A 13965-nucleotide genomic window follows, 5' to 3' on the forward strand; every position below is an offset into this window, starting at 1 on the left:
TACTACATTACTGCTTACTTATATCTATAACATTTGTAAATACTGTTAATCATGAACTAAAGAATACCGCAAAACTATAATCAATTATTAATTAATTAATATGTAAATTTATTTATATTTCTATTAACATAATGAGGTATGATAACAATACTATCGAGTTGCTATTCTCATTATGGATAATAATTATGTATAATTTTATATGTAATAGATTAATTTTAAGTTATTTCAGAATCTGTACAAGAAAGCTGAAATAATTTCTTGTAACATTTGCATAAAGACGTATAATACTCGGTGTAGCACATGCAATCGTTAAATAAATTAGCTTACCTCGTAGCAAGGATAGCATCTAACGCGATGTCATTATTAAATAAGTAATTGTATCGAATGTCATGTTGAATGAATGAAATAATATTTGATGTGACAGTGTTGCAAATGCATGTAGCAATACGCAGTAAAATTCGTTAATACATAAAATATTTAAAAATTTTTATTTTGAAGCAAATATATTTTTATATCGAATTTATTACATACACAATTTACATTTAAAAAAATAAAAAATAAAAATAAGTGAAAGCAAAGATAATTCAATTAAATTAAAGAAACTATATGAGAGTATAGAAAACAAAATAATAAAATAAATAAGAAATAATTTTTTTCTTTTTGTTATATATAGTCTTAATAAAGTACAATCTTTTAAACTTGCATTAAAAAAATTTTTTATGTTTTTTATTGACATTTACTTCTATTTCGTTTTTTATCTATTTTTTCTCTTTACTTTTTAATTTTTCTATTATCCATCATCCTTGTTTCTATTTTAATTAATATAACATGTTTTTCTTTTATTTTTCTTATTTTTAATTTTTTTTATTTGTATTCTACGCAGGATTACGATCATCGAATTTTAGACTATCTTATACATATGTATATCTATATACGAGTGCCACATAAAGTGCGCACATAATCGGAAATATAATCTACATAAGAAAAACTACGAAAAACGAGATTGTTGCTGGCCTCAGCGAAAACGAGCGGCGAGGACGCGACACTAACGCTATGTACTCTGTCGAGTCAAGCACTTTGACTTGGGCACATGTTGTGCCAACTCAGCGACAATGTAAGCTCGTATCATCGAAAACAAGAGGAGCGAGGCAGAATTGAGTGGGTGAGATTAAGCCCTTGTTCGACAACTGGTAGCGTATATCACGCGTTATACACCCCGCTTAACAGCGGCGAAATCATATCAAAGAAATATACTTCAGGAAGAGAAGAACGTATTTACATACAAGCTGATAAGTAAATTAATCACACTGTAAGGACCGATTACGTTGATAAAATTAGAATACATAAATCTTACGAGATGTTTAATGAATTCTTTATATATGTAATACGTTTTCTTTTACATATATTTTTTTACTCTCTCACTAATTTAATTTTTTTCTTTTATTTAGATACCATCTTCTCTCTCAGATATATAACGATAAAAAGTTATTATACAAATAAAAATCTATTATATATAAGTATATCATATACATATACATGTATATATAAACAAATATTTTTTTTATTACATCGATAGAGAGAAGATCAAAATGTGTTAAATTACAAAAAAATTTATAAGAGTATAATATGTTGAAATTTATAAATTTGGTAAATTTGAAGAAAAGGAGAGTAATAATTTTGACCTTGACATACGTTATTAAGGTCATAACTACGAGTAACCTTCAGGAAGTTTTTAGTCGTTATCTATTAAAAAGTTATTAACAAAAACATATTCATCAATAAAACGTAACTTTTGGACACGACTCTACTCCGATGAAACAAATTCTCTGCTTTAAAAACACAAATTATTTTCTTATATAATATTTATATTTTTAGAGAAAAGAATTTGTTTTTAAAGCAGAGAATATTTTATTATGTATCACATTTATACCTTTTTCATTCCTTTTACATTAATGTAAAAATAAATTTAAGTTTAAATTAACATTTTTCTTTAAAATGAACACTAATTTAAAGTAAATTAAAATACGACTCTATATCGTTGTCGCCCAAAATCCTATTAATTTTGACAAATATGTTACAAATATTTCATAATATATCATTTAATTAATTTGTTATAATTTAAATTTAAAAAATTATCTTTAAATAAGCAAATCTATCTTAAATTTCGCGTTTTCGAATTTTTGTGTATGCTTCTCTTAATGTAAAAGATAAAATATCATACAAAAATTTTTCTGATATATATATATATATATATATATATATAGCATTTAAAACTACGAAATTAACCAATATCATCCGTTTATGATCGATTAAATTGCGATCTTAAAACATTTTTTGTGTAAATTTTGGCCATAATTTAGCATCTCCAACATCTTGAATAGTAAGCCAAGGATTGTTATACAATTGTTCAAATGAATATCCCATTGTATGATTAATAGGATAACAGTCTACAGCACGCGTGATGAATATAGCACAAAGATCCTCTAAGGATCTGTATGAAAGTATACTGATGGTGTATATGGTATATGCAACAGATCAAGAGAATATCAAGTATGATCGAAGAAATCAAAATAAACGAGAGTAAAGTATATTCCTTGGCACATACTTTTCTCTTAAATGTATATCTTGTTTGGTAGTATTGTGATCGCCATGGATAGTACACGCTTTAGACAAATTTAATCAGTACATGTCAATCACAGTCAGTCAGATAACTGTCATGCGTTCTAGAGACTGATGAATTTTCAATACGCATTTGCATGAATTTATTAATATAACTTATAATTTCGATTACTTGTAGAGTTTTTTATGTGAGAAAAAATTGTACGGAATGAAGTAATATGTCCAAGGTGTCGAATTAATATTAAGAAATGTTACTGAGAATCATATATTTCATTGTACAAATAGTTAAAGATCGAAAACGACAAAGAGTAATATGTAATTTTAAAATCAGTGCATTCCATGGAATATGGTTCGAACGCGCACATTGAAGTCTTCCTGTAATTTGTCGATTTATCAGTTATTTTTTAATGATGCGGCCACACACACTATGACATAGATTTCTAATAAAGGAATTAAATCTTAATGATCATACTATTGTCAATCGGGCAAATTTTTGTCAAGAAGTATGTAAAATACTACTTATTATTTATTTATATTTGCTATTAAGTAATGGTGCTAAATTATTTTTAGTTACTTCAACAATAAGATTTGAATCCAAAATCAAATTGTTGGAGCGAATAAAATACTAGATGAAGCTAAAGTGGGTAAAAGAAAATACAATACTGGACGAACAATTACAGAACAATAAGTTTTCGGTATAATTAAACGCGGTATTTAGAAAATGTTTATTTTACCTATATTAAACCGATCCATTAAAACTCTTTTGCCAATTATGCGAAAATATGTCGCAGCTGGTTTTATTATTCATACTGATAAATGACGCGCATATGATAGTTTGCAAAATGAAAATTATACACATTTAACAATAAATCGTGCAACAAATTTTGTTGATTCTAAAAAGTGGTACTTATACGCAGAATAGAGTGAGGAGATATGTGATCACATATTCTTCGCTATGGCATACGAGATTATCATTTTGTACATTATCTCACAGAATTTCTACTTAAAAAAAAGTTCATAATTACAATGAACAGATTAATAGTTTTTTCGATGTTATGAGTTCTATTCATTAGATCGTTTAAATATTAATTAAAATTTTCGTTTTACACATATATTGATTACTTTTTCCATTATAATTCCCTATATATAACAGATTATGGTGGTAATTTTTACAATATTTTTATAATTATAACTTTTTAATGGATTACGAGCAATAACTAAAATCGCTTGACAGTCACTCATGACAATAACAATATATATCAAGGCCAGGGTCATCAGGGACCGCTCCTATTTTCTTCATTTTTACTCCTTTCAATTTAGGACAAAGAGAGACAGATTAGTGTTTAGGGAAGAGATGAGACGCACGGAAGTGGAGGTGGGAATGGAGGAGAACGAGTGGAGTTACGAACGGCATGAGGCACTATGAGGGCGAAGTTATCCAATTATTGTCTAACCTGAGAGCAACTTTACTTGGCAAAGAACTCGTAGGGAAAGGAGGGAAAGCTCCGTCCTGTCGAATTCTCCCCATCCTCTACAATCACTAGCCACTATAAAGTTTATTTCAAAACTTGCCGTTCTCACAGAGAGAGAGAGAGAGAGAGAGAGAGAGAGAGAGAAACAAAAAGAGAGAGAAGTAATTGGGTTTTCGTTAGTGATTTATATATTTAAATGACTTCGCTTTCAAGTAGACAAATCATACGAACAAATCTCATAAGGGACTTTCAAATACTTTTTATTCAGAAACTAGTCAAAAGTGTTTTACTACTGAGATTTTTCATCGGGATGCAAGAACTACAATAGGTATATCACGAATTTAAGTAAATTAATTGAAAATATTTTTTTCAAATTGCTTTAAAAGATAGAATGCAGGGGGAAAGAAAAAAAGAGAGGAAGGAAAGAGGAAGAGAAAGACAAAGAAGGAAGAAAGAGGGAGAAATCTTTTCTCACTTCTTTATAAATAAAGAATACTATCTAGATTAAAATATAAAATACAAAACTAAAAATAGAATTCTTAATAACACGAAAAGAAAAATGTCAGTTCCAAATCGTCAATTCTAAATTCGTCATGAAGTATATATCAAGAGCATCCAATACAATAATAGCATCATATCATATTTGTTTCGAATACGATTTAAAATATGTCAAGAAAATTTTGGTACGAAGAAGAAAGAAAAGAGAAAGAATAACAAGCAGGGGATAAGAAAGTCCAATTATGACGATGAGTATCAGTGGCGGTAGTTTGGCCATTCTCATTCTCACGAAAGGGAGGGATTGTGGAAGGGTTGTTGCTCTCCGTTCACCATACCTTCCGTCTCCGAACGAACAGCTAAGAGAAGAATGGTAGAGGAGGAAGGAGAGGCGACTACTTAAAGTTGGCGGAAAGTTTGGTTCGGCAGCAAAGTTAACTGAGTTAAGTTCTCCGCTCCTAAAGCGAAACTTCGCTACTTCTCTCTAACGCTCCTTTCTCCTCCTCCTTCTCGTTGTTCCTGCTTTACTCTCGCCTCATCTCCCCTTTTCTTTCATGAACGACAAGCGGTTTCTCTTCAACATTCCGGATTGTCTAAAGGAGTGTGTTTTGGGATTACTTTCTTCTTCGTGTCCATATGACTTCCGGTGTATCACGTAAGAGAAAGAAGAAGATATATCTTAATCGTCATAAGCTACGGCTTCCAACACACGATCTTAAGAATGAACAAAAATACCACGAAAAAATATCCTATTAAGTATATTTAAAATTATATGTATATATATTATATATATTAATTATATCATTTTCTGTAAAAAAAAAATGATAATCTGAGAGACGGATTAGGTACATTTAAAGAATAATACTCGATAAGAGTAAGGATTCTAAAGAATTGAGATTATACTATCAAAAGATTACTATCTGACGAAAAATCATAGCGAATTATAGCAAAGCAACGGCCTAATGAAGACCATTGTAGATTTGTTAAATTCTGCAAATGCAATTTATCGGCCTTGAAGCCGCATTTCTCTTTTGCACGCATCGACACATGCGACGCACGTGACGAGACGCAAACTGTTTTTCCTATGTCTTCCTTTCCTGCCTACTCTCGCAAGCAAGTAAACGAACTCACGGATCGATGTAGATACACGCAATAGTACTCACCACTCAGCAGTAAGCTCTTAGGCTAATCGACTGACTCACTGATTATGGGTTTCGAGCCGTTGCAAGAATTTCTTAACGAGTTATTAACCTCTTCAGGGTTATTTGTTTGATATTATACCAAAAAAAATGTTTTGCATCAACGAGACACATAGATTACATTTTGATGAATGAACAGAATACTTTAATTATGATTGGACTCGATATAGATAAATTTTTGTATTTTTGTCAAATGTGGCGAAACAGTTTCTATTTCTTAGGATCAGACTTTTAGATGATGCTAAACACTATATAGCTTTTTTTTAATGAGTTTCAGAACTCTAACTCGATATTTTAGCTAGAACAGCTGATAGATTCAACCATGGTGAAATAGATAAGGTAACCTATTCCGCATAATGGCAGAGGTCTAGTGATCTGAGAACTCGACCAATCAGAAATTGAGCTCATTTGCAGTGTGAACAAGTCATGTAAATTTCTGCAAATAAACTCAAAACTTGATTGGTTGACAGATCCCCCTAGTACTTTCAACCTGCGCATCCGTGGGAATGAGTCACCTTATCTAATTATGAATTCAACCATAAAGAGTTGATTAGTATTTTTGGTTGGACTTAAACCCTTATGAGATTTTTTATCAACATTTTGATAAACTAATTTTTTAAATGTGAATTCCCATAATTAGAAACGAAGATGAAAATAAATGAGAGATACGTATGATAGTAATTTCATTTTGTACAAAAATTAAGGTAATTGTGTCAGATATTTTTAATTAAATAATTCTTTAGTATTAAACTTATATTTAAATATCAGGCAAAGATATAATATGTATAAAGGAATAGTATAGGGAATGTTCTTTTTTCGATCCAGCTTCAACTAATCTGAAAACAGATTTCCGTTATATTGAAAAACATTGAGAGAAAATGATTAAGACAATCTTTTTAATGATTTTCAGAATATATCCAAATATTCATATTAAAAGAATATTTTCTAGAAGCTCTTTACTTCTCTTAAGCCTGCGGCGCACGATACTTTTTCTTGCAGTATTGTTAGCTGGATTTGCGTGCTTACTATCGTATGGCAATGGTGCCATACTGGTAGTACTGCTGATCATGTTAGTTTGACTTCAAACAATGCGAGTTTCCATACTGACTAAGCAGCTTGGAATTTGTTTAACAAAAGGCACTTAAAAGTATTCGAATAAGTAAACACGAAGCAGATCGATGGTACATCGTAAAAGTACAATTGCATTGTTTTTAATTATTGCGAAGAGAATACTTCAATCACATAACCTAAGATTGCATCCCGATTGGCTCTCATAATGAATCAGCACGAAACAATGCAACAAAAATAACGCCTGACTTATCACGGAAATTCAACAGATCAGCCAACAGCGTAGCCAGCAGAAGACTACACAATTTCCAGCATAGCAGCTAGTAAGATCGCCAGCACAACATGCAAGCTATAGGAAAAAGTATCGTGTGTCACAGACTTCAGTAATACTGTTCTTTGTGGAAAAACAGATATTTGTATCGGACGTATTCAAAAACTTATTAAAGAGATGATTTGTCTGGAGTTGAGAGAGATTAATATAAATAGATGTTTAGCGACGTAAAATGAATTTCTTCCCTGCGTAGTCTGCGTATAAACGCCTTCTTTAAATCTATTCTTTATTTTCTTCTTTTTCAATATTTGGTAATTTTCAGACACCCTGTATATACATGATACATCCATGAAACACGCGCGCGCGCGCGCGCATACATAGTCACGACGGGTTAATACAAGTGCGTAAAGCGCGCGAGTGGCTGGCCCGAGTAGTTTCACGAAGAGTTTCCTCCTGGTCTCACAGTGCGCCGAGAGATACGGCATCTTGACTCCTAGTAGAGTAGCAGCGCCGTCAAAAGAGCGAAGCGAGAGAGAGAGAGACGGAATGAGAGAATAAGGTAAAGGAGAGAGGGGGGGGGGAAGAGTGTGGCACAAGCAATGGCCGCGAGACCCGATCGATGTCTCGGCAACTTCCCCCTTCCACCGTTCAACGCGACACGTCCCTCCTCCGTGCCATCACCATCACAACTCGCCTCATCTCGCTCTCGTCAGCGTCTCTACCCTCGTCCCGCCACGACTTCACCGAGCATTACATTCTCCCTTCCCTTTTCGCCGAACTAAATCCCAGATAGTCGCTCGCTACCGCACCGCTTGCTTGCCTCTTCGAGTCTGTTTACAATGGCGATGTACTACTCCCATTATCCTCAGTGTACTTCACCTTCGAACCAACTGCATCGCCACAGTGGCAACGACGACGGTAGCAACGACGATGACGATTACGGAAAGAGGGACGGATCGTGCTAACGTCTCTAAACTGATCGAAGATTCTTGAATATTTTCTCTTAGTCTTATCATGCTACATAACATAAAACTTTGGATTTGGACGATTCATAGCTTCATCGTGCATAAAACTTACTTACGATGTTTCTTCTTGTTTTACGACGAAAGAAATTACAAGATATATGATAAAGAAATACCAATTTCAATGCGATTTCATTGTTGAATTGAAAGATATACTTTGAATGATCAGACATTTTTGACAGAAAGATCTTTATAAAGAAGTAACGAAAATAAAATGTTATGTTGGTGTTAATAGAAATATATTTAAGAGTTTATAAGATACGATTGAGATGTGAGATTAGTAGAAAAGTTTGTGAAATTCGTTATTTCTTGAATGTGTATATTATATATATTATATATACTGTGTGTGAAGATCTCTTGAAAAAATTAGAACTTTTCTTCTTTTCTTATAATTCCCGATCCCTAATAGAATTCCACACGACCAGTGAAATCAACAAGAAAATGTATCGAATACATTCTTTTAAGTACAAAGTATAAATATTTGTAGGAATGATCACTAAAGACGATTAGTTTCGACAGAAACTTCCAAAAATTTTTGTTCACACTCGATGACTCTTCTGTAACTATACTTGTACTAAACAACCGATGATCATGAGATGAAGGCTACCAATGGAATCCATAAAATGTAATATTTTGTAATTTGCGCCATTATATCCGACTCTCTTTGCGAATTATTCGGTCATCATCGATCATCGATCTCTATATCATCTCGCTTTCAAAACAGAGGATTATAAGGTGCAGTACATTAAAATCATAATATGATTTTATTAGTGCAACATTTAGTAAATATTAAGAAACATAATAATAATAACCAACCATTTGATAATATTTAAATATAAATTTGCAAAAATTGCCAATTTAAACTTATAAATTGCACAATCATACAATTTTCATAATAAGATTTGTTGTAACTCCAATTGAATGAGTGAGAGAGAGAGAGAGAAACGCAATTATGTTGTTGGAAAGTATTAATTGGTTTGAAAAACAAATATATAAGAGCAAAAATAATAAAACTTTGCACGTATAATTAGCATTGTATAATAATGTTATATAATTTCAATATAGTAAGCTTAATATAGTAAGCGCATAATTTAAAAGAACAAGAAAGAACTCGACTATTTAAATTAGTAAAACGATGTATATTACACAGGAATTATTTCTGCATGACACGATATGCGCGGGAAATAGCAAACTTTGTTGGAACTTTCGAGCTGCTATATATCTGTTCAATTCTGATAATATAATCAATCTTCTTAAACAACAACATTTATTATGTTTCTATTACGAATTTAATTCACTTCCAAAAATACCAATATAAAAATAATAATTTTCGTTTACTTTTATTCACTTTTATTTTTTTCCTATAGTTACCAATAATTTTTTATTCTTATAAGCTTATTTTTTAATTAACACTTTTTTATTTTTTCAATATTTTTTAATATTTCAGCATTATAATCAGAAACATTTGTAACATATAGATATATTAATTATAAAAATTTATGACAATCACACAAGAATATTTTTTTAGAATTAAAATTTATACTTTTGTACAAATTAATTTGTATGTAATGATGTTTTAATTTTGCGCGACTTTAATATTGTTGTTTTCAAACTAACCATCCTTGCCAATTAAAGTATCTTTTTTTTTGCGTCAACGAAGTCGAATATTTATTTTGTTTCTTTTCTTAGGGCCGCCAAATAAACATTGCCGTAACACTTTATGCCGTTTTATGTCGTCCCGTGTCATCCGCAAGACAACGTAAATAATAAACGAAAAAAAAATAACGTATAGAGAGTGATAAGGAGCCCATGTTATGTATTTTTTGTGCGTTACGTTAAAGCCTTACAAATGCCTACATGTGAAGTAACGCAATGCTCTGACATAAAATGGCATAAGGCACTACAGCTACGTTTGTGCGATGGCCCTTACTTACTCGGCTACACAAACGTAACGCTGCTATAATCAATTACCCATAATTCCGATCGCGCTCGCTCGCTCGTTCCCCTTCAACTCTCTTTCTTTCGTTCTTTATCCCTCCTCTTGTCTCTCGCCCTCATCCCTCCCTCTCCTCTCGCCTCTCTCATTCTCTGATAATTAAGACCATTGGATATCCTGGGGATTACCTCCTTTCTCGCAAGTGAAAAAAAATCACAAACTTTTCACTCTTTTTAAAATTAAAAATTAATAATGTGCAATGGGGGCGGGGGGTATTCACATTTTGTATTTTATTCATGAAACCTATTTTCTCTATAGAAAATCTGTTGTTGCTTTAACAATAATTTTCAATGTTATAAATATATATACAGAATATTTTATTATATTTCAGGTGAAAGTGGAACAGTTTCGAGAGGGACGTACCTACTTCGGTCACGTTTTTTATTTTCTAAGTGGAGGTTCCAAAATGATAAGAAGGTCACCATTTTACTTAAATAAAATTATGTAATTTTTTACATAATACAATTTTTCTACTTATTCTGTATAGAAAATTATTATAGTAGAGAAACCGAAAATTCAATAACTTATAGAGATACTTTATACTTCATTCTAGCAAATTTTGACATAAAATATAATAATATATATTATAAAGTATTAATTTCTTGATAATTAATGTACTAAAATAAACTATCTTGTATAAAATATCTCATAAATTATTGATTTTTTGGAGTAACTCTAATATAATACTTTCATATCCAGAATAATTAAAGGAATCATATTATTTGAAAAAATTATGTCAAATTGCAGTACTTTATTTAAAAAATAAGCCCCTGTATTTTTCACGTTAATAGCCTTATTCCACATTCTTTGCTTTTATCCTATTTGCGCTCAAGGTCAAATGGATATCACTGTTTGATGCATTTGTTGAGAAACCCTACATCTTTTGTACGAAACATTATTTTCCCAGATTTCTTGTTTTCATCAGTCTGGTACTTTTTCGTCACCCCGTATATACTATATATTCATTACGAAACTATTCTCACAATTACGTTGTTTTGTACAGAAAAAATTATTTCAATTTTCGACAAGAAATTCATCGATGATCGATATATAAAAACCTCAAATATAGCTGTGTTGAAATGGTGACCCATCGGATTGAGAGACAGCATAGAGAAAGAGAGAAAATATATCAGGGAAGGGAGAAACGGTCGAACGTTGTAACAGGTGCTCCCACTTCTTCTTCACCATCTAGCTGCCTTGTCTCGACGCCATCTCTCTTTCTCTCTCCTCCAATCCCCACCATTGTTTTCTCTTTCTATATCATATAACATTTCCTGTTCCCCACATCTATCTCCTTTGCCACGATATTTAGTCTCTTTTACGTAAGCTAGTAAACTGACCTGACTCAACTATTCGACCATACTACTATACTATGCTATGACATAATCCTAATCTTCTCTTTGTTTCTCCTCTATCTTCACTTCCATTTTTCCAACCGCCACTATTCTCGTCCATTTGTTCATTTTTGTTTGCGTGTCAAAGAAATTTCAATGATTTTGAATTCCGGCAATTTTGAATTCAGTCTTATTAACCAACATCCTATCTATCGATGAAGTAGATAAGTCTGCAAAAATCACTAATAATAAATACTTTTCAATACAAACATCTATATACGTGATTTTCTCTGTTCTTTCATGAAATAAAATGCGGGAGTTATATGTGTATATATTATAATACATAAAAATAAAACAAGTACATTTCTTAACCTTTGAATAGGTAAATAATCGCGAAGAGTCGCGAGCAAGAGTAAAGTGCTCTTAATATCATTATGCCGAGGAGTCTGAAGGTTGTGCTGGCTTAGTGCAACTGAGATGTGCAGTTATATGCCATTTGAATAACTGATTCGAATGTAAATGTTAGTTTTATTCAGATTTGTCAAAAATTATTTTGTCATAACGTCTGTTGTTATCGTTATTTAAAAGTAATACTTTAGCACAATGTTAGCACAACCTAGCACAATTTAAAAAATTGGGAAAAACAAAATGGAGGGGGCTGACCAAAAAAATCGTTTTTCCACTTTTTAACGTATTTTTTACATTACGATATTGATATTCAGACACAATATAGCATAAACCTAGCTCAATTCTTTCTAAAAACTCTTTCTAAAAATCATCAGAAACTCTTCCTCTTGTTGGAAGGAATCCAGAACTCTTATCAGAACTCCGATTTCGATACATGGGGGTGCCAACTTCACACACGTTTAATTCAGTACAATTCTTAAAAAACATTAATTCTAAAAATGAAAGACTAACTTTGTATAGGCTGATAATAATTCTCCGATCTGACAATAGCAAATTAATAAGAAATCTCAATAATCTAAATCTGACAAAGGTTATTGTTATTTTACATAATATCATTAAAAATATTTGTTTAATATTTATTTTCATTAATAGATCTAACAGAAAATAATTTCCAAAAAAATGTTTCTTCGCTATTTAAAAAAACTTTACTATGGCTAGAAAAATACTGACATAAAAATAACTGACATAAAAAGAAAAATATTGAAAAAAAAAAAACTTAGTGTGGCTACCTCCGATAAACGTGAAACAAACTTATTACTTAAAAAAAGGCGGAAAAGGCAGAAAAGAATAAAAAAATAGGAAAACAAGAAAGAAGAAAAGTTGCACAATAAGAAAAAGTTAAGAAGCAATCTGCAAAAAAATTGTTAAAGAAAAGAAAAAACGAACAAAGAAATTGTTAAAAGAAAAAAATACTTAACAAAATAATTAAAAAGTACTTAAAATTTCTGTATTTTAACGCAGCCATATTACAAGAAAGATTTATCTTCTTACTTTTCCAACATTATAATTAAATATATATAGTTTCATTAACAAGTTGAAGTTTTAATATAATAATTAAAACAGTATACATATAAATAATTTCATTATTAAAAATAATAAACGGTTGTGTTCTTGTTAAATGTGAAATTTATAATTTATAATAAACCGAAGGTAAATAAAAAGTATTACCGCAGAGTTCTTAGAAATTGCTTCATTTTATTTGCACGACACATCTATCTGAATATTGGGTCAAAAAAGTTTCGGGACAAGTATTTTAGGTTGTCGGATAGTTCAAATGGTTTTCATATTTTTAAAATAATTAATTGAAACATTTTTTATTAGTACGTTAATAATATTTTAACTTCTTATTTTCATTGTTTATGGAATTAAATCACTTTATATCGAGAATTCTTAAAAATTCGTAAAAATTAAACAATATTAATTCGGTATCGTTATATGCCCAATTACCGAGACATTTACCTTAACTCTTAAACGCCACATTGCGGGAACAACAACTTGGATATGGCATATCCATCTCAATTCAATTGCTTAAAACTTTCATAAAAATTAATATATAAATAACTTTTTTTTCAGGCATTAAAGAACATAACGATATACCAAACAAATATATGTATCTTTATTATTAAAAAAATGTTATAAATAATAGAAAAGAATTGGAAAAAGAAAACCAGGTACACCATACCGAAAAAGGATTAATTACACGATACAGTTGTTTCGTACATGCAAAGAAAAAGATGTACGAGTCGTGTATCATGAAATATTCTTATTAATACAAATGCATTAGATAACGCACTAGATCATCAATGCAACTGTACTAACAATACAGCGAGGAAATTAATGTAATATATGGTCGCAATATATATTAATATATGTAGAAATAATATACTGCCTTGAGAAGTGTCTATTTAGTAATCGAGAAATTTATGACGCGTGATGTACCGGCCGATTAGATATACATTATTACATCGAAGATTCATATTGCTCGATATTACGGAGACAATCGATGTAACCAACGCGGCTGG

At 31.0% G+C, this 13965-nt stretch overlaps 1 protein-coding gene across 1 annotated transcript in view; it reads right to left on the reverse strand.

Annotated features, from left to right (window-relative positions):
* Nucleotides 1–13965, reverse strand: part of CtBP (C-terminal binding protein) — a 53315-nt gene that overhangs the window by 30826 nt on the left and 8524 nt on the right. The gene's annotated exons all lie outside the window — the stretch shown is intronic.

The sequence above is a fragment of the Trachymyrmex cornetzi genome, unplaced genomic scaffold (genome assembly GCF_001594075.2).
Source record: "Trachymyrmex cornetzi isolate Tcor2-1 unplaced genomic scaffold, Tcor1.1 scaffold23, whole genome shotgun sequence".
Lineage (NCBI taxonomy): Eukaryota > Metazoa > Arthropoda > Insecta > Hymenoptera > Formicidae > Trachymyrmex > Trachymyrmex cornetzi.